Source organism: Aedes albopictus, chromosome 1 (genome assembly GCF_035046485.1).
Source record: "Aedes albopictus strain Foshan chromosome 1, AalbF5, whole genome shotgun sequence".
NCBI classification, from domain to species: domain Eukaryota; kingdom Metazoa; phylum Arthropoda; class Insecta; order Diptera; family Culicidae; genus Aedes; species Aedes albopictus.
The window spans coordinates 314013025-314037298 of record NC_085136.1 but is presented as its reverse complement, the minus strand read 5'-3'; the positions used below and the strand labels follow the sequence as shown (position 1 = coordinate 314037298).

Below are 24274 nucleotides of genomic sequence, written 5' to 3'. Positions count from 1 at the left end.
CTGATCTGGACAATTTTCAATAGCAAATAATGGGGCAAAACTCCGGTTCGATTCGTGCTCAAATCATAAAATTGACCAATGGGAAGCGCCTTAAAAGTAAGTGACCTTTTTTGTACACAGTCATACATAATACACATACACATACCGACAACACCTCAATACGTCAAACAGAGTTAATAGGTACAGGGGATACTCAAAATAACTGGGACAGGTAAAATTTTCACTTTTCAAAAAATGTTCAACTAGCTGTAACTTTTCGAAAAGGGCATAAAATTTTCTCAAATTTTTACTGTAAGTTTATCAACTAGTTGTATAACAGTGGTCCAAATTTTGAAAAGATCGGGCTATTCTTCACGAAGTTATAAAGGTTGTAGAAAAAGGTATAATTATTCGATAGCCAACTTTGAGCTGTTATATCTCCGGCTTCAATGAACCGAATGCAATGAAATTTTAATCATTTATGACTTCGAATGAGTGTAATCAGTTTCGTACCTTTTAATTCCGCCCTATGTTACATATCCTTTGACAGATACGCGTATTTCGACTACCACTTGTAATCTTCCTCAGTGTCACAAGTGGTAGTCGAAATACGCGTATCTGTCAAACGATAAGCAACATAGGGCGGAATTAAAAGGTACGAAACTGATTACACTCATTCGAAGAGAGTATTCTGCTTAGAGGGTTTGAAAAGTCGGTACAAGATTTATGACTTATATAATGAGCCATCAAAAACTTTTGACTAAACTTAAAATTCTTTACACGAAAGAAAATTATAACGATTAGATTCTAATATAACACCAATTTATCCAAAACTTCGTTATCGTTTCAAAATTCGAGATAGTAATTATAGTTCATTTAAATTCCCTCTAATTTACTCGAATATATTTATGTTTCGAAGGAAAGCAACCAAATAGCCGGCATTAAATTGAAAAAGTAATGGGATGCATATGAAAAATAGATATATTTACAAAAAAACATAGAATAAATGAAATCGCTATAATGTTTTTTTTTCTTATTAATAATTTCAAATTAAGTCAACTGTTTTTCAAAGATCATTATATTAGTCATAAATGATCAAAATTTCATTGCATTCGGTAAATTGAATCCGGAGATATAACAGCTCAAAGTTGGCAATCGGAAAATTATACCTTTTTATAGAATCTTCATAACATCGTGAAGAATGGCCCGATCTTTTCCAAATTTGTACCACTGATACACAACTAGTTGATGAAGTTACAGTCAAAATTTGAGAGTAAATTTGCCTTGGGTTTCCTTCAGAAGTTTCTCAATAAATTTATCAAAAGATTCTTCTTGGAGCTAGTCACCTGGTTTCTTCAGGATTTTTTCAGGTATTCTTCCAAGAATTTTTTAAGGGATTTTCAAGAAATTCCATCGAAGATTGCTTCAAAAATTCGTACATGTATTTCTTCAGGAGTTTCTGCATGAATTCAGTTTTTTTTTCAGAAATTATTGCTTAAGTATTTTTTTCCAGAGGTTTCTTGAGCTATTACTACGATTATTTGGGAATTTCTCGAGTATTTATTTGGAAATTCATCTAGAAAATTCTAAAGATATTCTTCTGTAAGTTCCTCCAAGGGTTTCTCCAATAACTTCTTCAGGTATTTCTTCAGCATTGCTTTGCATTTACTCAGACCTTCCTTTAAGGATTCTTTCGGATGTTTCTCCAAAGATTCTTCCAACAACTACTGAAGAAATCAATCCAGAATCTATTCCTTAACGTTTTCCATGGATTTTTTTTTTACGAAAAAAAAGTTCTATGAATACCAGCACAGGGTAAACCAGTTCTACAGGTATTATTTCAAAAACTCCTAGAAAATTCCTTCAAAAGTTTTAATTTTTATCTTCAGTGGTTCTCTAGAGATTTTTTTCAGGAGTGTTGTTGTTTCTGCAGGATTTGCCTCAAAAATATCTCAAGGTAGTTTAGGGATTTTTGTTTACAAATCCCGTCAGAAATTGTTTAGATTTTTTCCGGTAATTCCTTCAGAGGTATTTCCTTCTAGTTCTTCCAAGAATTCCTTCAGAAAATTCCCCGGGATACCACCAGAGGCTTCTCCCAGCATTTTTTCCTTGGAATTACTTGCAGAGTTCCTTTATTAGTGGTGGAATTCCAGAAAAAATACCCAAACGAATTCCTGAATGAATATCTTTAAAATTGTCTGAAGAAACCGCGGTAAGAATGTATCGAATAATCTTTGAAAAAAATCTAGGGAAATACCTGTAGAAAATTCGGAAGGAATCCCTGCAGAAATTTCCAAAGATTTTTAAACAAATCCCCAGCAGAAACTCTTAAAAAAATCCCGGAGGAGTTTCAGATGGAACCCATGGAAATCAACCTTAAAGATTTCTTGGAGGGGGAATATCTGAAGGAAGCCCAGGAGAAATTTCTAAAAGAGTCCCCAAAAGAATTTCTGAAAAATGATAGCCAGTGGAGTTTCTGTAAAAAAAAATCTTGGAAGATTTTTAAAATTCCTAGAGTAATTTCTGAAAGAATCCACGGATTATCTTTGAAAGAAATCCATAGGAGATTTCTTTGGGCTTGGAATCCTTGGACAAACTCTAGGAATCTCATTCGGAAGCTTTGAAGGAATCTACAGGGAATTTCAAAAAGAACCCCTAGAAGAATTTCTGAAGGAGTCTGTAGAAGATTTTCTGAAGAAGTTCTCTGAAATTTCCTTCTTTGATTTTCCTAAAAAAAAATTGCTGAATGCATTTCAAAAGAAATCCATGCACACAGAAAATACTTTTTTATTCGCAAAAAATCTGTGTAAAAGCATCAAAAATAATTATTATTCCCTGGTTTCCATAAAGTTGGCGCCCATCAGCAATTCACTGAAAATAAGATAAACCCCTCTTCTGCCGCCTTTTCTGCTCACGGGCCGTGAGGGCGCATAAATATCTTAAATATAACTTAGACGATTTTCTTAAATCCAGTAGGGCATAATCAATTTCTAATGTCACTGAGAAGCTATTTTCATACATGTATGGAATCACAAAAAATAAAAAAAATAAAAAGGTTTTTTTCTCTTATATGTGGGAGGGCGCTCTGGGTGTTTTTTTTTTCAGTTTGACCTGGATACTCAGTGAGTAACTTGGAGTTACCTGGATGACACCACTGTCTTTCAGGAGTTTTTCCAGAGTTTTATTCCTTGGTACTTCTCAAGGATGTATTCAATGAATAATTTTGGATGTACCTGGAGAGAATTCTTCAGTTGTTCTAGGTATTCCTTTAGATATTCCTTTAAAATATTCCTTTCCTTCTGAAATATCGTCATTGATTCCTTGAAGAGTTCCTCCAGGACTTTGGTTTCAAAATTTTTAGCAGAACTTCCTCTCATAACTTGAAAAACTGTAAAAGAAATTTTTCGAAACATTTCTTCTGAGTTATGGATTCTCTTAGAAACTCCTCGAAGGTGTCCGTTAGAAATCTCTCCAGAAATTTCCTCGGAAACTACATCGGAAATTCCTTAAGAAATTTCTCCAGAAATTTCTTAAAAAAATCCCCCAGAAGTTTTTTTCAACATTTTTTTCCAGAATACCTGCAAGAGAAATTCCTTCAGAGATATCACAGGAAATTCCTTCAGATTCTCCTCCAAGGATTATTCCACGAACTCAATACTAAGATTACTTCAGGAATTTGAGTTCAGGAATCCTTTCAAGAATTTCTTCTAAAAATCTCCACAGGTATCTTCTGGAGTTCTTCAGAAAATCCTTATGTTATGTGCAATTTCTGGTAGAACTGCTGGAAAAATCTATGGAGGAATCTTTGAATCAATCCCAGGAGTAGGAGATTGCTGACGGAGCCGCAACAGCAATTTCAAAAGAAACCTTTATGGCAATTTCTGCAGGAATCCCTAAAGAAATTTCTCAGGAATTTTCAAACAGGAATTTTATGAAAAAAAAATCCATGAAGAACTTTTGAAGAAATACTTTGCTGAAATTCTGAAAGAGTCTTTGGAAATATTTCTGAAGAAGTCCCTGAAGAAAGATCAGAAGGAGTTCATGGAGAAATTCTTAAAAGAATCCCTGAAAGATTTTTTGAAGAAACTTCCAGTCTTATTCCTTTAAAAATCCCTGAAAGTATGAAAAAAAAGGAATCCCATGGACATTCTTAACCGTTATATGTCCGACAAACTTTTTGCTTTTTTCTACACCGTGTATTTAAAATGGATTCTGGGTACCCGGGTACCCTGTCGGCCACATAAGGGTTAATGGAATCTGAGGAGGAATTTCTGGATCAATTCCTGGAAGAATACCAGGCGAAACTTCTTGGAAAACACTTGGTGGAACTCCAAGAGAGATTATTGAGACACTTTCGAAGAATTCCTGAAGAAATCCTTCAATGGAGTCCCTGGAGAATTTTCTTTAAAAAATCCTGGAAGAATCCGAAAAATTTTTTCAGAAATTTCCAGTAGAATTCTTAGAAAATATTTGAGGAGAAATTTCTGAACCCGTGGAAAAAAAGTCCAGTAGTATCGGAGGCATACTACTGGAACTCCTGAACGAATGACTGTATGAAATTCTGCAGGTGTCTCTGAAGGAACTCCTGCTAGAATCACTGAAACTAATAAAGCAAAAATCCTTGAAAAAAATCTTGCTAGATTGTCTGGATGAATCGTTGAAGTAATTCATGGAGACATTCCTGAGTATATTTCCAATGGCATTTCTGGAGTAATTCCCGAGAAAATTTCTGGAGGAGTTCGTGAAGAGATTCCTACAGACGAATTCCTGAAGGATCCAACTGAATATTTTTCAAGAATCACTGGCTAAAAGAGTTTCTGAAACAATATTTTTGAAAGAACTTCTGAATGCGGAGATGAACAAGCCTAGGGCTGAAAATCTGGATCCCAAGAAAAAACTATGATTCCTTCAGAAGCATTTTCTAGAGGACATCCGAGAAGAATTTCTGAAGTAATCCCAGGAGAAGTTTCAGAAGGAATCCGTGGAAAACTTTCCTAAACTAATGCTTCAAGAAAGTTCGGAAGAAACTCTTAAGGTCACTTCTGAAGGAAACCCTGGAGACATTTCATAAGCCGCCGTCCACAAATAACGTAATGCTGTAGGGGGAGGGGGGAGTATGGTCGAGCGTTACGGCCTATACAAAAAAAAATCGGGGTTTTATATAAAAAAGTGTTCTGAGGAGTAAGGAAGTATTAGGAATGTTACAGGATGTTACGGGTGGTCTCAAGGGTCTTTGGGGGATTCCTGATGAATTTGGGGGCATTTTTAGCCTTTCTAGAGTTTTCAAGGGTGTTCAAGGCATTTCATAAGGTTTTCATCCTCACACGAATCTGAAGAACCAAATGACGCTTAGCACTGTATATATTAACGATTGGTAACCACCAGCGGGCGTGACATTAGTGCTTGAGGGGCATTTCAGGGCCGTTTCAGAGAGTCTAAGGGGGGTTTCCGGTACTGGGTAGTGGGTACTCAATACAGAGGTACTCCCTCTGAAACGCTCCTTAAACCTCTCGAAACCCTTGAACCAATCTGCAAGGGCTTAAGTCCTTTAAAATAAATGTGAAACACCTCTGAAGGTATTCTAGTAAAATTCTTGAAATTCTGGAGACATTCCCGGAGAACTCTCAAGTAAAGGAATCCTTAGCAAAATCCTGGAATTCATCAGAAGAAATTCCTGAAAGGAGCTGTTCCAACAGAACTCCATTTGGAATACATGCATAAAGTACTGGAATGTATTAAAAATATAAGGAGAAATTCAAGCAGGAATTCTCAGAGGAACTTCTGGTACAACCCCTAGAGAAATTCCGGGAGGAATCCCGAATCCCGAATCCGAAAGAGTCCTCCCTGAGTGAATTCCTGAAGGATTCCCTGGGGGAAATGTCTGAATTCTTGTAGGACTTCCTGACGGAACCCTTGGGTAAAATCACCAAGAAACTGCTGGAGGAATTCCCGAGTAAATCTCAGAATTTTTTTGGGGAACTCCTTGGAAAAATTCCAATAAGAATCATTAGAGAAATTTCTGGAGAAATCCCTACAAAAATTCCGGAAGGAAATTTCTGGAGGATTTTTTTAAGGAATTCCCGGATAAGCCCTAAACCAGTGGTTGGAGAAAACTCTGGAGGCATTTCCGGGGGAATTCCTGGAAGAATCCTTAGAAAAATTGTCAGAAGAATCCCTGAAGGAATTTTTGAAAGTAACCCTTTTGAAAAATACCTGGAAAAATTTTTAGAGGAATCTCTAGGAGATCCTGAAGAAATTCATAGAATATTTGGAGGAATTTCAGAAGGAATCTCTGGAGGAATTCCTGGAGGATTCTCTGGAGGCGTTCCTGGAGGAATCTCTAGAGAAATTCCAGCAGGAATTCTTTGAGGAATTCCTGATGCAATCTCTGGAGGAATCCCTGGAAGAATTCCTGGATCAATCTCTGAAGGAATCTCTGGAGCATCTCCTGGAGGAATTCTTAGAGGAATTCCTGGAGGATTCTCTGGAGGAATCTCTCGAGGAATTCCTGGAGGAATCTCTGGAGGAATTCTAGGTGGAATCTCTAGAGGAATTCCTGGAGGAATCTCTAGAGAAACTCCTGGAGGAATTCTTTGAGGAATTCCTGAAGCAATCTCTGGTGGAATCCCTGGAGGAATTCCTGGATCAATCTCTGAAGTAAACTCTGGAGGAACTCCTGGAAGAACTCTTAGAGGAATTCCTGTAGGAATCACTGGTGGAATTCCTGGAGAAAATCCTAGAGGAAACTTGAAGGAATTCCTGAAATAATTGCTGGAGGTTTTCCTGGTGGAATCCCAGAAAGAATTCCTGGAAGAATCTCTGGAGGAATTCCTGGAGGAATCTCGGGAAAAAGTCTTGGAGGAAACCCTACAGGAAGCTTGGAGGAATTCCTGAAATAATTGCTGGAGGTTTTTCTGAAAGAATCTGGAGGAATTCTGGAGGAATTACTAAAGTAATTCCTGGAGACATTTCTGAAAGAATTTCTGGAAGAATTTATGTAGGAATCCTTGGTAGAAGCCCTGGAGGAATTCCTGGAGGAATCGCTGGAGGAATCTCTGGAGAAATTCCTCGAAGAATCTCTAGAGAAATTCCTGGAAAATCCCTAGAGGAATTCCTGGACAAATCTCTGAAGAAATTCATGGAGGAAACTCTGGTGGAATTTCTGAAAGAGTTCCTGGAGAAATTCCGGGAGGAAATCCTTAAAGAATTCCTTTAGAAATCCTTCGAGGATACCGTGGTGGAATTCCTGAAGGCATACCTGGAGGAATTCCTGAAGGCATCCTTGGAATTATTCTTGGAGGAATTCCAGGAGGAATTCCGGAATTAATTCCCGAAGGATTTTCTAAAGATATCCTAATTTCTAATTTCTGGGAAAATTCTTAAGGAATTCATGTCTGCAGTAAGAATTCATTGTAGAACATTTTTAAGAAATTCCTGGATACATTTTGGAATAAGATGTAGTAGAATTTCTGAGAGAATTCCTGGAAATAAATTCTGCAGAAATACTTCGAATAATTTCAGATGGAATTATCGGAAGAACCTCCAGCGTAATTCCTGAAGGAATACATGGAGAAATACCTGAAGAAATCTCTGAATCCGTGAAGCAAAAGCACTGAAATAATCACTGCAGGAACTTCTAAAGACATCCCTGGAGAAATTTCGGAGGATTGTCTGATGAAATCCTTAGAAGCATTCCTGAGGGAATCTCTGGAGGAATATATGATGGATTAACTGATGGAACGCATGGTGAATTTCCTGGAGGAATTCTTCGAAGCATCGTTGCAGAAGTTTCTGTTAGAATTTCTGAAGGAACCGTGGGAGAAATTTCTGAAGCATTTCTCGGAACAAGCCATCCATGGAGGAATTCAAGATGGAGAAATTCCTGGAGAAGTCTCTTGAGAAATCTGGGAGAAATTCTATCGACTGACGGAAGCTGGCAGTAATGTTTCATCGGCGTAGCAGTCTCTTTTGGAAATCTCTGTCTCTGAGAAATTCTCGAAGGAATCCCTGGTGGAGGTATTTTTGAAGAAATTCTCTCCTTCAAAAATTTATGAAGGAATTCTTTCAGGGATGCTATTAAAATTTCCTACATTTTTTTTCTTAGGGATTTCTCCATTTATATTACTCTTTAAATTTCTTTTGTTGAGCGTTTCCACAGTTGGAAAAAATTTTTCGTCAATCTGTTTGCCAAAAAAAAGAAAATTCATGTTTTTCAATTAAATAGAGATCTGGAAATTCGCAAACTGTAAACATCATTTCCCACGGTACCCAACAGGGGTGAAAATTTAATCATGGCAATGTTTTCGACTCCAACATGTTTTTTTTTTTCGTCCAACCGGAGTCACCAACCGTCAAACAACTGTCGTCCTCCCACTACTGTTCCGTCAGCCGCACCACCCCCACACCGGAGGGAATGAATTTTTAATTCAACATTTCTTCCGATGTCAAAACAATGCCGCCCGTTTTCGTTCTGCCATCTCTCGGTATCTAGCTTTATGTATATTTTTTTTTCGTTTGCCGCGAATTTCCTTCGCTAGCAGCAACCCCCACCGAGAAGCGCCAGATAATGTCATAATGCTTTTACCTCCGCCCGGTACGAGTACAAGCGTCGGTGATGGGGCGTGGGACAGCCGACATGCTTCCGAAGAGATGATGACTGTGCTTTCTTTTAAATTGAATAGAATAAGAAAGCGACCGGCGCGTGTTGCGCCTCCGCCGTGAGACAGACGTCAGCACAGCTGCCGTGGAGAGGATTTCTTCTGTGGATTCTACGGCCTGATCCTGATACCTCTGCCTACCGACCCAGTACCCCGCAGTCGAGCTCGTTTATCTTGCCCCTGGAAAGATGGGGGTGGAGAGATGCTGCCGCCATGCTTAAGCATCCGTGAGATTGTCTTATCGTTGATGGTGCGTTGTCTCAGGCTTCGACGCGGCGTCCTCGTCGTCGTCGTCGTCGTCGTCATCGTCTTCGGCGGTGAGGCTTCTGCTCCTTGTTGGAAATTATCAAATTTCAATAATGTGACGATTCCGTAATTGAATTGTTTCAGCGGTTCCGGCGAGGAGAGAAAGACGCGGAAACTGTGGGAATAATGATGAGAAAATGATCATCGTTATTGATAGAGAATAGATTGTTATTGGGAATGACAGAAAACGATTAAGTGAGAATGACTGTTTGATACGTCGAGAGATTGATTGATTGCAGATATTGTCGATTAGTGGAAGACATTTCGTTCATTCGTGAGATCTGTGCCTGTTGACTAATGATCTGTCAACCACTACGACGACTGAGCCTTCAGAATAAAATAATACAATTGATTTTATTTAAGCACATCTAAAACCGCTTTAGTTGGAAACTGATATCTCATTAACAAAAAATAAATAAATCAATGAATGAAACGATCCCACCTTTCTAACCGGTCGATTCAGTGTTTGGAACCCTTCGATCGTGTGGCCTCTTACCCATCCATTCCGTTTCTTCTCGTATACAATAAACACAGAGCGTCCCGGTTGGTGGCTCCAAAGAGGAACGTACTAACGATCTTCGCGACACCGGCACGTAGCATTCCTGATGTAATCTAAATAACGAATAAACCCCTATCTCGCCAGCTTGTTACGATCGAAATCTTTCGTCTCCAAAAATATGTATGGTTGATTCAAAAGCCAATATTTTGAGCAATGGACATTTTTTTTATCTGTATTTACGAGATTTTTAGCTTAGCCCTAGGCTAGTTCATCTCGGGACCCACGCTTTATTTACTTCCCTTCCGAAGAAAAAACTCACATTTTTGCGAGTATGTAGGGAGTGGGAATCGATCCCAGGTCCTCGGTGTGATAGTCAAGTGTTCTAACCATCACACCAGGTCCGCTCCACATAACAATGGACATACACAATAACATTATTTGCATAAATGTTCCAGAAAATCTAAATGTTCAAAAATTCATTCAGGGATTCCTTTATAAATGTCTCCGAGGATTTACCCTGGAACTCCTTAACGAATTGCCTCAAAAATTTTCTTTACAAATTACTTCAGAAATTCCTCCAGGGATTCCTTCTGAAATTCCTCAAAGGGTGCCTACGGAAATTTGGAGTTCGTGACAAGCACTTGAAAGAGCGTGATTACTGGTTGTGCTGTATTATCCGAACGATCTTTCTGTTCGAGTAGGTAGGTGTACCGCTATCAACTATCTGCCTTGTTTTGCAACTCTGCGGTGTTGAATAAAAGTAAGAATTTTCAACTCCGAAGAAAACTTCCCGAATAAAATCATGTTATAGATTATTTTGAAAATCTTACATGTGTTCCTCAAGAAGTGTCACAAAGAATTCTTTTACGAAGTCTGGCACGAATTGCTTCTCCAATTCCTCCATAATTTTTCAGCAATCATTTCAGATATTGGTTTAGAAATTCTCCCACTGATGACTTCAGAAATTCCTATGGATATTTATTCAGAAATTTCTCTAAGTAGACATTCGTTTGGAGAATGTATTAAAAATTCTTTTAGAAATGTACCAAAAATGTCTTCAGAAATTCTTATAAAAAATCTTTCGGAAATTTGTCGGAGTATTCTACCAAACATTCTCTCACAGATTCTTTCAAAAAATCATCCATAGATTCATTCGGAAAGTTTCTTTAGGGGTTTGTTCCCTATTTGAAATTTGTCCTATTCTAGAAATTTCACAAAGAATTCTTTCAAAGCATCTTGCATGATTCAATTCCTCTATTTTTTTCAAGAAATTTTCCATGTATTTGAGCAGAATTTGAGGGATTCTTTCAAAAGTTCGTTCAGAGATTCCTTCAGAAATTTCTTTAGACATTTATTCAGAAATTTCTACGGATATTCCTTTAATAAAACTTGCAGCGATACCTTGAAAAATTATTCAAGAGTTTTTCAGAAAATGCTTGAAAAGTTCCTGCAAAAATTGGTACTGGGGTTACTTTGGAAATTCTTCCAATCATTTCATCAGAAATTACACAACAACTTCCTACAGAAATTCCAGCAGAGAGTAAGAAGAAGTTTCACAATTTATGTCAAAAAATCTTCCTGGGATTTCTATAGAAATTTCTCCAGAGACTCTTATAAAAATGTTAGATCCATTCGGGAATTTTCGGCAGAGATTCCTATAGAAGAAGGGGCTCTTTCAGGAAATCTTCCATGGCTTTTATCATAAGTTCGTCTAATATTTTTTTTTTCTGAAATATCTCCAGATTTTCCATCAGAGATTTCTTTACAAATTTTTCCAAGGCTTACATTGAAAAACAAAAAACTTCCACAGATTTTCGATAACTCCTTCATGGACTCTTTCTGAAATCCATCCTAGGATTCATTTAAAAATCTTTCACAAGTTCCTGAAAAAATCTCCCAGAAATTCTTAAAGAAATTCTGGCGGGGACTCCTTTTTAAACTCCTCGTATATTTACTTTCAAAAATAATCCACAAAATCCAAAAGAACTCACTCAGAAATTCTCTCACGGAATCTTCAAGGGATTACTTTAGGCATTAGAATGTCCACCAGAAATTTATCCAAAAATCCTTAAGAAATTCTTGCACGGGTAGCTTCCAAAAATGTTGCATGGATTCTTTAGAGAAATCTAGAAACAGTCCATAAATTTTCCTAAAAAAAACACCATGGATTTTTTTAGAAAATGATTCACGGATTCATTAGCAGTTAGAAATTCAGAATTTCTCCTAAATTTTCTCAGAAGCTTTCTAAAGAGTTTTGTCGAAGTTTTACTTTAAAAATTCTACAAGAGATTATTAAGGATATTCTCAAGATTTCTTAACATTCTTTTTGATGTTCCTTCAAGACATTTCTCTTCTAGAAATTGCTCCACGGATTTCCTAAGAATGTTTTTGAAAATCCTCCAATGATTCCTTCAGACATTTTTCTACATGGTCTTTCAGAGATTGTTATAAGGATTCTTGCATAAAAGCTGGAAGACATTCTTGCGGAGATTTCCGCAGAAATTCACACAGAGATTTCACCAGAAGTTCTGCCGGGTATTCCGCAATGTATTTTGTTGGAAATTCCTGCAGGATTTGCTCCTAACGTTCCTCTAGGAATTTCTCTAAGGATTCCTGCAGGAATTTATTTTCATCATATTCACTGCATTCACTATTCTGAAAAAAAAATTCTGAAATGAGTTTATGTGGGTCTATTAATTAAGGGCCCATATAGCCGAGGCGGTAAACGCACGGGTATTCAGCATGACCATGCTGAGGGTGACGGGTTCGATTCCCGGTCGGTCCAGGATCTTTTCGTAAAGGAAATTTCCTTGGCTTTCTTGGGCATAGAGTATCTTCGTGCCTGCCACACGATATACACATGCAAAATGGTCATTGGCAGAGGAAGCTCTCAGTTAAAATCTGTGGAAGTGCTCATAGAACACTAAGCTGAGAAGCAGGCTTTGTCCCAGTGAGGACGTTACGCCAAGAAGAGAAAGAGAGAGAGAGGGTCTATTAAATACTTGGTTCAAGAATTCTTTCAGAAAATTTTGAAAATTCTTTTGTTCAGAATGCAACAGAGAATTTTTCAAAAAACTAATGAAAAAAAAATTTTTTTAGTTTATGATTTTACTGAAATGCATTTATACATTTTATGATCCATTTTAAAAATACTCTTGATTCTCCAATGGTTTAATAGTTCCAGCAAGTGTTAAACGATGATGATTAACCTGGGCTTGTTAGGGGAATATCTGTAAATAAAAAGAAAATCGGGTTAAGTACGGTTCCTTTGAATTCCACTAAGAATTTGCATCCTTTGACAGATACGTATTTCGACCTCAACTGTAAGGTCGTCTTCAGTGTCTTGTACTTGACTCGACTTTAAGTGTTAAACGTCCTATCAAAAAAAGCGCATGGGAAAACTTTCGAAATATTTTTCGGAATGCATTTTGATACATTTTTTTATTAGAGTTTGGAAAACTCTTGGTAATTCTCTAAGTTTTCTTTCATCTGCTAGATTATGACCAGATCTTGCATTCTAGTAGATCAAGGTCAGGTAGGCGACAGTGTACTTGTTTAACTAGATGTATCCTAAAATAAATTGAAAATTGAAATCTCCCTTACATCACTTTGCAGAATTACGGGAGAGCGGTTCTTCTGTGAAAATTTTCCAATTTTTAAAAATACTTGCTCGGCTTGAGGAATACAAATGTGAATTCCTTTAAAAATTCCCCCAAATATTACGTTAGAAATTCATATAAAATTATACAAAAATTATACAGAAATTCTTCCGAGAAATTCTATGCAAATTACTTTAAAGACACATTACGTAATTCTTCCGATGATTCCTGATATTTTTTTCCCCCATTGATCCTATTAAAGATTCCTTTAGCGATATCACCAAGGATTCTTTCAGATTACCTTTACGAAACCTTTAAGAAATTCCTCCAACGAGTTCACCAAGTATTTGTTTGCAAGTACTCCTTGAAGGATTTATCTAGCAGTTACTCCAAGGACTTCAACAAAAATTCATCTAAGATTGCTACAGAAATTTTTCATAGTATTGATTTAGGATTACTTACAATGATTCCTTCAGAAACTCCTCCAAGCATTGCTTTAGGAATTTTATGAAAAAAATTCTTCAGGAATACCTCGACAGATTCCGTCATAAAGACATTCAAGGATTACATCATAAAGATCTTCGAGAAATCCTTCAGATGAACCTTAACGAAGTTCTCCAAGGATTCCTTTAGAGCTTTCTCCAAGGAGGAATGTTGCAGGCTTTATTTTCATCCTTTATGAATTTCTGAGATCATGCTTGGAGCCATACCAGCACGAATCTTTGGGAGATTTTCTAAAAGAATCCTGGAGGAATTCCTGAAAGAATCCTTGCAGAAATACTGTCAGGAATTTTTCTAACAATTTCTAAAGAAATCTTTGAAGAATCTTCTAGATCAATTCTAAGATGTACTCCGGAAAGAATTATTGGGTGCATTATGGTAGTATATTTGATGATATTCGTGTAGACTAATTTTAAAAAAAAGAACTTCATGCAATCTAGCATAGCATGTGAGCAAGACCCAAGAGCAAGGGGTTTTAGGAAACTTTTCCATGAAATGCCTGGATTGTTTCTCAAAGGAATCAATGGCGGAAACCTCAAAAATTTGGTGCAACTCAAAAAACAATCTTCAAAAGAATTCCTATAGATTTCCTTGGAGGAATTTTTGTAGGACTCCTGAGAAAATTTGTGCAGGAATCTTTTGAGTATGAATGCGTTCATCCTTGCGGGATTATCTGATGGAAAACTTTGAGAAATCTCTGAAGGAATCTTTGTAACGTATCTTGAAGAAATCCTTGGAGAAACCCTTGAAGACTTGCAGATGAGTTCCTTACTGGAATTTCTTGAAGCTTCTTGAACGAATTGTGAAAGAGGACTGGAAAAAATTGCCCAAAGAATCTTTGAACGATTTCCTACAGCAATTATTGGAGGAACTCCTGAAGAAATCCCTGCAAGTATAAATAAAGAAATGCTTGAAGAAATTTACTTTTAGGAATTGCAAAAAGAACGCATGAAGAAATTTCTAGAAAACCTCTTGAAGGAATTCGTAAAGGATTTCTCTGAAAACTTGCTGAAGGGATCATGTGGGGTAGCCCCAAAGGAATCGTTTTGGAAAAACTTTAAGAAATTCTTTATGGAATTCTAAGGAATTCCTTCAGAAATGCTTGGAGCAGCTCCCGAAACAATCACTGAAGCAACTTTTGAAGGAAATCTTGGAGAAATTTGTTTAGAAGTCCTTGAAGTAACTCTTTGAAAAATCATAAAAGATATTCAAGAAACAATTCATGGAGAAGCTCCTCGTGGAATATTTGGAAAAAAAAACTAATGGAATCGTTAGAAGAAATTTCTTAGAGGTTTCGTGAAGGAAATCCAGAAGAATCTCTTAAAAGAATTCCTACGTTTTTTTATTCGAATTTTTGAAGTTACCATTGGAAGAATTCTTGAATCCTTGAAAGGATTATTGGAGGAATTTCCAGAGCATTCTTATAGAATTTGTTGGAGGAATTTGGTGTAAGAATCTTCGGAAGTAGTTGTAGAAATTCATTAAGAAATTCCATCATGAAATAATTCCCGAAGGATTTCTTGGTTGATTTTCTTACCAAATTTTTAGTAAAACTCCTGGGAAAATCATGTATGAAATTTCAATGGAATTCTTGAAGAATTGCTTGATGGAATCATTTTAAGAAATTCCAAGAGAATTCTTGAATGGATTCTGAACGAATCTTTGGAGAAATCGCAAAAGGACTTATTGGATGAGCAACTAAACAAATCTTTGGAAAAATTCATGAAGAAATTTTTGAGAGGAATTTCTAAAGACATCTTTGAAAGAATTCCTCTAGAATATCGAATAAAACCTTGATAGAATTCCTATACCAATCTCTGAAAAATTTCCAATAAAAATAAAAAAATAAATGGAATGATCTCACCAATTTACCAGTATGTTTATTGAAATGCTTTTAGTCCCTTGGGACGTGAGGTCATATCTGATCCCAAAAAAATGACTGTATAAAACCACGCACATGGTAAAAAAGAAATCTGTCCTTATAATCTTCAGTAGTGATGTAGTTCATTTTATTAACAAATAATAACATTGCGTAGCTTCACAGCCACCCGGATTGGAACTCCTTCCATGGTTTACACCTCTGTACTTCTAACCTGTCTATCCTGTTCTTGGAACACATCGATGATGTGGCTTCTTACCCATCCATTCCGATGGATCTAGTTCACAATGAACACAAGGTCTCCCTGTTGGTGGCTCCAGAGAGGAGCAAATTCATGACATCCTTGTTATCAATACGTATACGTCATCCGAAAGAAAATCTTAAATAAAAATAAGTTTGCGACAAACACTGAATTTTTAAAAATATGCCACATAGAATTCAAAACTAATTGATTATTTTCTTTTTCTTTCAGGTACTAAGGAAGACATAAACTAACGCTAACGGTATGTTAATACTTTGTTTTGTTTTATCTCGCAACAAATAGTACAGCATACTTACTAAATTTCACAACAAAATACCTTTTTTCCGCCCATTTCACTTGAATCAAATATCCGTCCAAAAAAACACAAACTTTTCACGCTCATTTTATTTATTGGGTACCGGCACATTCCGCGTCCACAAACCACAAACGAAGATGAAGTGCAAGCAACTTTTCTTCGTCCCATTCAGCAGCTACCACTCGAATTGTTACGCTATCGTCGTTGTCGAGAGTCTGCGGCAGCAGGCATTTGTCGGTAATTTTTCTGCCAAATCCAATCCTGCCTGGGGGATTGCTTTCCCAGGATAAAGTGGTTTTCGTAACCGAAAGCTGGCCTTCTGGCAAATTTGCCCGGATTGTAATTTGTGGGGAAATTGATATCTTCCATCAAAGGCTGCTGTTAAGGAATTTCATTACCCGAAATCCAGGCAAACAAATTTCGTGGTTTGGAGGATTTGTTCGTTGAAGTTTCCCGTGGCGGTTCCAGGAACACGTCTTATAGCCACCGACGATGAAATGGCTTCATTTACGGTTCCGTTTATTGACACTTTAGTGGGGTCAGGAAACACTACTGCTTTGTCTCTGTTCGAGCACATTTGGTTTCTTTTAGTGGCTATATCTTCATATGAAGATGGACTGAAGAAGACGCTTTTGGAGCTGCAAACAAAGGACATACACTGGATGGTTATCAAAATGCATAATGAGCACTTAAAGAAGACAAAACTTTGAAAAGTTAGATAAATAAGTGAAAAACAGAAATAAACATGGAATAACGTTATAAAAGAAAATTTAGAATTTATCCAAATTTTATCGGAAGATTGGAAACTTAGAAACCTTTTCAAGCGATGTGTTTGCTAAAGATTTCTATCCTTTCACCTTCCAGAGTACTTTTGCCTCGATGTTGTCGCGCAGGGAACGGCTTGATCAATTCGAAGACATTACACATTCATAAAAAAAAACATTGTTTCCGTTTATGTTTATCCCTCTAATACCATTTTTTTTATTTTGATTTAAATATCATTTTTCGTCAGCTAAAATCGATTTAAACGTGTTTTGGAAGATGATTCTTATTATTGATCCTCGATTTTGTGAATTTAGGTTTTTGATTTTTGTAATTTTTATTTTTGAACATTTTATATTTTTACTGGAAGCCTAGGCTATTTGGTATACCGATTTTTTAATACTAAAACATTTTAAGATAAAATATAATATAATATAATATACTATAATATAATATTTTTATTCAATTTTTTTTCATGGGAAATTTTATTTTCCGGTTAACTTATAGGAAATCATTTTTGTGTGTATTAAACTCCCTTAAACTCTTTTACTATAATTAAAAAAAATTATGGAAAATTTAAATTAAGTTTATTGTTGCGATTAAATACAAAAGAAACAATGACAGCTAAAAGGTGACCAAAACATCAATTTTTCAACGATTTTTTAAAAATGGTAATAAATTTAACAAGACACCCAAAACTATTTTGAGATATACAGAACAGTCCTTAATATCAGCTGAAAATATAAAAGTTTCGATTTCACAGGCAAGAAAAAATACAAAAATGCTCAAACTATACCCCGTCTAAAGGCGAGAATTAGAGTATTATGCAAATGTATCAGCCTTTCCCAAATATGTTTCTGAAAGCAATTGTTCCCAATATTCTAGAACTATTCTAAACTAAATTCCGAAGATAATTCCTGAGTAATTATCAAAAGAATGTGAAAGAGATTTTAAGAAAAAAACGCTGCACGAATTGTAGAATAAATCCTTATACCAGTTCCAAAAATAAGTTCTCGATAAGTTTGTAAAATTAAAGAAAATCTATTCCAAATTTAAAATGCACTATTCTCTTCCAAATATGTTTTTGAACGCAGTTTTCTTTTTTCGGCATTTCAGAAGTATTTTATAGAGAACAAAAGGATTCGTAGCTCGATTGCCTGGAGCAATTTCCAAAAGAATCCCTGGAAGATTTTTTGAAAAAAAAAACTATAGGAACTGTAGATTCCCGAAGGAATTCCGGGAATAGCAGAACGAATCTTTTTAAGAAATCCTGAATCTCTGGAGAAATTTTCGAGAAACGTATCCCTAGAGAAATTGTAGAAAAATTCATGCAGCATTTTAATAAGAATTCCAATGGAATCTCTGAAGGAGTTCCTGAGGAAATCTCTGGAAATATTCTTTCAAGAATCCATAGAGGAATAATTAAAAGAATTTCTGGAGGAATTCCTAAATAGGGTGCCTGTACCAGTTATCGCACTACCAAAGGAAAACTATTTCTACAAAAATAAGAAGAAGACCGACGAATGTCATCGATATGTCAAATTATTGGTTAGTTATCATACTTTACAGAAAAAATATAGAACCTGAGCCAAAACTACTTTTAGTATTTATTACGGCGTGTGCCAATGATAGGAACCCTGTACCATTTATGGACACATTTGTTAATTTGGGTTCCACTTCGCACTATTTACATGCATTCCTTATGGGATTTGCCATAACTGGTACACTATGGCGAAATAGGGTGCAAGGAGGCCGAAAAGTTAAGGAACATGATTTATTTCTATCATAATTTAGACAAATTGTGAAATTTCAATGATTGCAATCATCTTTTGTGAACGTGATCTATTGTTCACGATTTTTTTTCTTGTTGATACTCTAATACCCAACCCCGCCTTTAGACGGGGTATAGTTTGAGCATTTTTGTTTCGTGGAAAATCAAAATTTTTCTATTTTTGGCTGATATTTAGGACAGTTTTGTATATCTCAAAATGGTTCTTGGTGTATTTTAAAGCGTATTCACCAAGGTATTCACATTTTTTAAAAATCATTGAAAAATTGATGTTTTAGTCACCTGTTAGAAGTCATTGTTTATTTTGTATTGAATCGCTACAATTAACATATTTTAAATTTTTCCCAAATCATTCTTTCCTAATTCAATAGTTTAAGGGAATTGAATACACTCTAAAATTATTTTCCTTCAAATTACACGGAAAATAAAATTTTCTATGAAAAAAATTTAAAATAAAAATATTTCAACAATAATCATAAAATGTCTAAATGTTTTCATCTCAAAAAATCCGTACCCCAAATTGGCTTCCAGGAAAAATATAAAAGTGTGGGGATGTTCAAAAATAAAAATTAGAAAAATCAAAAACTGAAATTCACGAAATCGAGAATTGAAAAGTATCATCTTCCAAAACATGTTTGAATCGATTTTAGATGACGAGAAATGATATTTAGTTCAAAATTAAAAATTTGGGTATTAGAAGGTTAAAGGTTGAAAATCAACTGTGGCGAATTTGAGGTACTATAGCAATAACTGATACACTGAGCCTAAATCCAATTATTTTTTTCCAAAAATCATACAAAAAGTCAAAATTAATAGATTCTTACTTAAAAAGAAATTGGCATCTTCTAAATATGTTCTTGAAAGCAATTGATTCCATTATTGCAAAAGCATTCCAGAGGGAATCTCTGAAGTATTCTACGAAGATCTGCAAGAATTTTTGAAAAAAATATCTGAAGAAATTGAAGCAATACTAAAAAGAAAAAATCTGAAGGAATTTTATTTATTTATTTACCGTCTCTTTCGGAATATCGGGACAACCCTGTACCACCGAACATACCGATGCCCCTATTGAAGATGCACCGCTACGGATGAATTTGTTATATACAGTTGAAATCAAGCTTGCTATTTGATGAAAACATTCGCGAAATGATGCGATTTGCTTTCGACAACGAATACGTTTTCACCCATCCTCGCTTTATTGAATCAACCACCCATACGAGTAGCACACGAACGGACTCAACACTGATCAGCATAGTTAACTCTTCCTTTTCGCCGTTGAGCCGTTGCGTTCTAGCCAAGCATGTCTTTTCATCGCTTTCGATGCTTTTCGACAGCTTATCGCGAAGCATCGTTGGCTGGAAGCTTTATTAGTATGGTATCGGTACATGCGAATGTTGCTTCTGTGTGCGTGTCGAGCGTTCGTGCCGTAGCTTCGCAAACCAACCTATCCGGTATGGTTCGGCTGTTCGGGCGAGCGTCTGGCGGCACAGTCAGATGTGTGCAAAATCGTTTGTGATTTACATCATGTTCGTTTTGCCACCTCTTTGCTGCTGGTCATCGCTGATCAGTGCACAGTTAAATCGCAAGCGATAAATATACAGTTGATGAGTTGTGATGAGCACTAGTGAGGTGATAATTTGCATCATTGGTTGAAATCCTAAAGCATAGTAAGTTTTACCTGCGATTTATTAAAAACACTATCAACTTACTAACTATATTGTATGCATATTAGCGTGTCCCAAAATTGCACATAGTCAAAAAGATTGGGGGCTCACCCTGCAAATGATAGCTAAGGGTGTTAGAAACAAACTTTTGTATGGCGGCATCTTTCAGAAATGACGTTTAGAGGTCGCCCCTGCCCTGATTTTTGAAAAATGGCCATTTTTCGTAATATATTTCATACAAAATTTTTTTCTGTACAAAAATTGGCAATACCCACCATTTTTATATCTTTTACAGCTTGATATAGATCTCAACTACTTGGGAAAAATAATTAACGACATGTTTTGCAAGTTATACTGCATTTTTTAATTTACTAAAATTTGTCATTTTCTGATATACTATACATTTTTCCCATCATAAAAAGTATCTCAACCTAATCCTAAAACAATTTCCGTAAAAAGATAGGAAATTTTATGAGGAAAAACTTTGCCGAAGACAGTATGGCGTTTTTTATATCCATTTTAGAGTTATTCACGATTTACTATTTGGTGAAATTTGAATTTTTAGGTATTTTTTTTTAAATGTCACATATTAATTTCCCATAATCACATATTACTAATTTAGAAAAAACTTTCCGTTTTACGGTAGAACAAAAAGCTACCGCAGCTGTCAGACTTCACAGATTTTCACTGAGGTATCATCGATCTACCCTAGCGATGTATGAAATATATTACGAAAAATGCCATTTTTCTAAAATCTCGCCGGGGCGACCTCTAAACGTCAATTCTGAAAGTTGCCGTCATACAAAAGTTTGTTTCTAACACCCTTAGCTATCATTTGCAGGGTGAACCCCTAAGCTTTTTGACCATGTGCAATTTTGGGACACCCTAATGCATATATTACACGAAATCTTAAGGTACGAGCGATTACTAGCTGGTTAAAAAAGTAACTATCGGCTGACTGAGATTGGTAGAAGAAAAACTTGTTGTAAGTTCTACAAAACAGGAATATTCACCCGACAAGTAAAAATAAAAATCTAATATTTGTTTCAAGCTGTCAACAACGAGACAAATCTGAGGACTGTTTGTAGTTCTATTCGAACAATCTTGAAGAACAACTTTCGGATAATCTCAAAAAGCCGGAGGATAACAATGCACCGGGAAGTGGCGATCTCACCTGTATGCTCTGCGAGGAAAGCGTGGGCGATATGGTCCAATGTGACAATTGTGACCTGTGGGCCCACTGTGGTTGCGCTGGTGTCACCGAAGCCGTAAAGGAGTCACAGTCGGTCTGTACAAAGTGCACGAATACCTTGCAGGAGCCAAAAAAAACTCAAAAATGGTTCCCTCTAAGAAGACCGGTAAGAAAACTAGTAATAAGAGCAAAACTGGGTCCGAGTCAGGGAAAGTGGACGCTATTGTTGCTAGTTTCGAGGAGTCGCTGGCGCAGTTGCAACATGAGAAAAGTGCTAAAGTGAATCAGCTGGACGAAGAAAAGGTTCTCCACGAAAAGCGTCTGTAGATGGAGCGGGAGCTGCTCGAGAAGAAGCGGCTGCAGAAACGACAAATGCAGGAAAAGGAGCTTGTACAGGAACAGGAAGTTCTGGAACAACAGCTGCGCGATGAACAGGTGTTTCTTCAACGACGTCCAACAGTACGAAGAACCTGACGAGTCTGATAATAAAGAAGAAGGTGCGGCAGGGGTTGATAGAGTGGAGACATGGTTAGACACGGTGAGGGATGATTCCCGTGGAGCGTATCTTCCGGGGGTTCATATTATGGACGTGGCTACCTTTGGGGCAACGTGCTCCCCCTGTTTGGCTCAATTTTCAAAACACTGGAACGCTCTTGAACACTCGGCACAGTTTCCCGATGCTGTTTCTGCAATTGTAGATCGTACATACGTGGATGACTGCTTTGATAGCTTGAACTCTGAGGAAGAAGTTCTACGAAGAGACAAGGAAGTAAGGTTTATCAACTCTAAAGCGGGATTCGAAGTCAGAAACCGATCTTCGAATTCGTCGCCAGTCCTAAGTGGTCTGGGCGAGAAAGGATCAGTGGAATTGGTACACTTTCACCGGGACAAAGCTACCGAAAACGAAAAAGTGCTGGGCGTTATCTGGAACCCGCAATTGGACACTCTGTCATTGACTGTTCCATCCGGAAGAGAGGTCTCATTGGACCACTCTATCTAACCAACAAAAAAAGGGTCGTCCTTAGTTCAGTTATGACTTTGTTCGATCCCTTGGGCCCTCTAGCCACGTTCACTTCGTAGGGGAAGATGCTGGTTCAAGATCTTTGGAAGTCCGGATACGAATGGGATCAGGAAAGTGACGACGACTCATAAAACAAGTGAAGATTGTGGGTAAGATTTTCGGAAATTGCAGAATAAAAGCATTGTAGCAATTCTAAAAAGAATGACTGAAGGAATTCCTGAATCCTCTCTAGAAGAATGTATGAATAAATTCCTGAGAAAGTTCCTTAATTTCTGGAGGAACTTCCAAAGCAGGAATTTCAGAATGTATATAGCCTTCAGGAAATCAGTTCCTGGAGAAATTCCTAAAGATATTGCTGGAGATATCCCTAACGGAGTCACAGCAAAAATATCTAAAAGAGTCGCTTGAGAAATTCCTGAATGTATTAGTCTCTTTTAAAATCAGAATATTTGTAGACGCTTCTAAAGATTCCACTCACTCTTTGTAGCAAACCAATAATCCCAAATACCTGGGTCCACGACGTAGTTGGTTGAATTCTTCCTTGATCAGCAAAAAGTCATGTGTAAGCTACTGGTACATACAACATCAGTTCTTTCTTGCTAAAGCGACTAAGAAACTGATCCTCTTTGGAGCCACCAACGCTTTAACGACACCTTAAAAACAGAAATTGATGATGATGGGGAGGGTGTAGTATTACTGGGTTTTCTAAATCTTCTCCATGATGAGTGATTATTTAAGAATATTTAAAAATTCTTTATATTGCTAAATAAAACTTTAGAATATCTGCAAAAGTTTTGAATATTTTCACCTACTCTTCATAGCAGAACCATTTGGAGCGATCATGGCTTTACCTAAACCTGGTCAATTTTTCCTCATCTGTAGAGCCTTTTTACCACTGCGTCCATTATTTAGGAATATTGAGGTATGACCCATATTTAATTTGGTGCTAGTCAAATATCCTGTCACAATTGAGCGGTGATGGACAATGGTTGATGTCACACCTGATCCCAACTAGGCACAACTCGTTTTATAAAGTTTATTACCCTGTTGGGATTACTTCTCCAAATTTCCAAGGGCTCTAGAAACCAAATATCGCCAATCTGTGACGGGACAGGATTCCGCAGTGGCAGAGTAAATGCTCGGCAGTTTCGGTTTACGTTTGACGGAATTGACACTCGGAGGATTGGATTTTTTCATTCTTACTTAGATGTTATTTACTCGGGCAGTGGCCAGTCATCAGACCAGTAATTACCCTGAGATCTCTTTTGTTTAGATTCAATACGGACCTGGCTTTTTCTGCACTGGGTTTTATGAACCTGTTTGCTTGCTTGGATGTATCCGTGGCATTCCAATTAGATTCTACCGTGGACATTGCCCAAGTTTTTAGCTTCATCCGAAGAGCACACTCAGGAACTCCACAGAAAGGTTCAGCTTGATGCCGCACCCTGTCTAGCGAGAATGTCAGCATTTTCATTCCCCAGAATTCCCCAATGACCGGACACACAATATAAAGTTACCTCGTTCCTACTGGCCAATTGCTTCAGAGAAATAATGCATTCCCACACTAGCTTTTATTGACTAGTGAAAGCTCTTGGCGCCTTTAGAGCCGCCTGACTGTCCGAAAAAATACAGATCTTGCCAAACCTATAATCTCTTTTCAGACAAATGTTGGCACACACTAGAATGGCTTGAACTTCCGCTTGAAATACAGTGGGACTGCATCCCATTGGTATAGCCTTACTGATACCAGGGCCAAAAACACCAGCTCCAGTATTTTCTCCCATCTTGGACCCATCAGTATAAAATACAATAGACACATTCCACGCACTTCTACACCGCGGTTTTTGAACTTCATTGAACGATATTTCC

General features: G+C 36.9%; 1 pseudogene; it reads left to right on the top strand.

Annotated features, from left to right (window-relative positions):
• Positions 1 to 21711, top strand: part of LOC109432953 (syntaxin-5-like) — a 33579-nt pseudogene extending 11868 nt beyond the window's left edge.
• The last annotated feature ends 2563 nt before the right edge of the window (positions 21712 to 24274 follow it).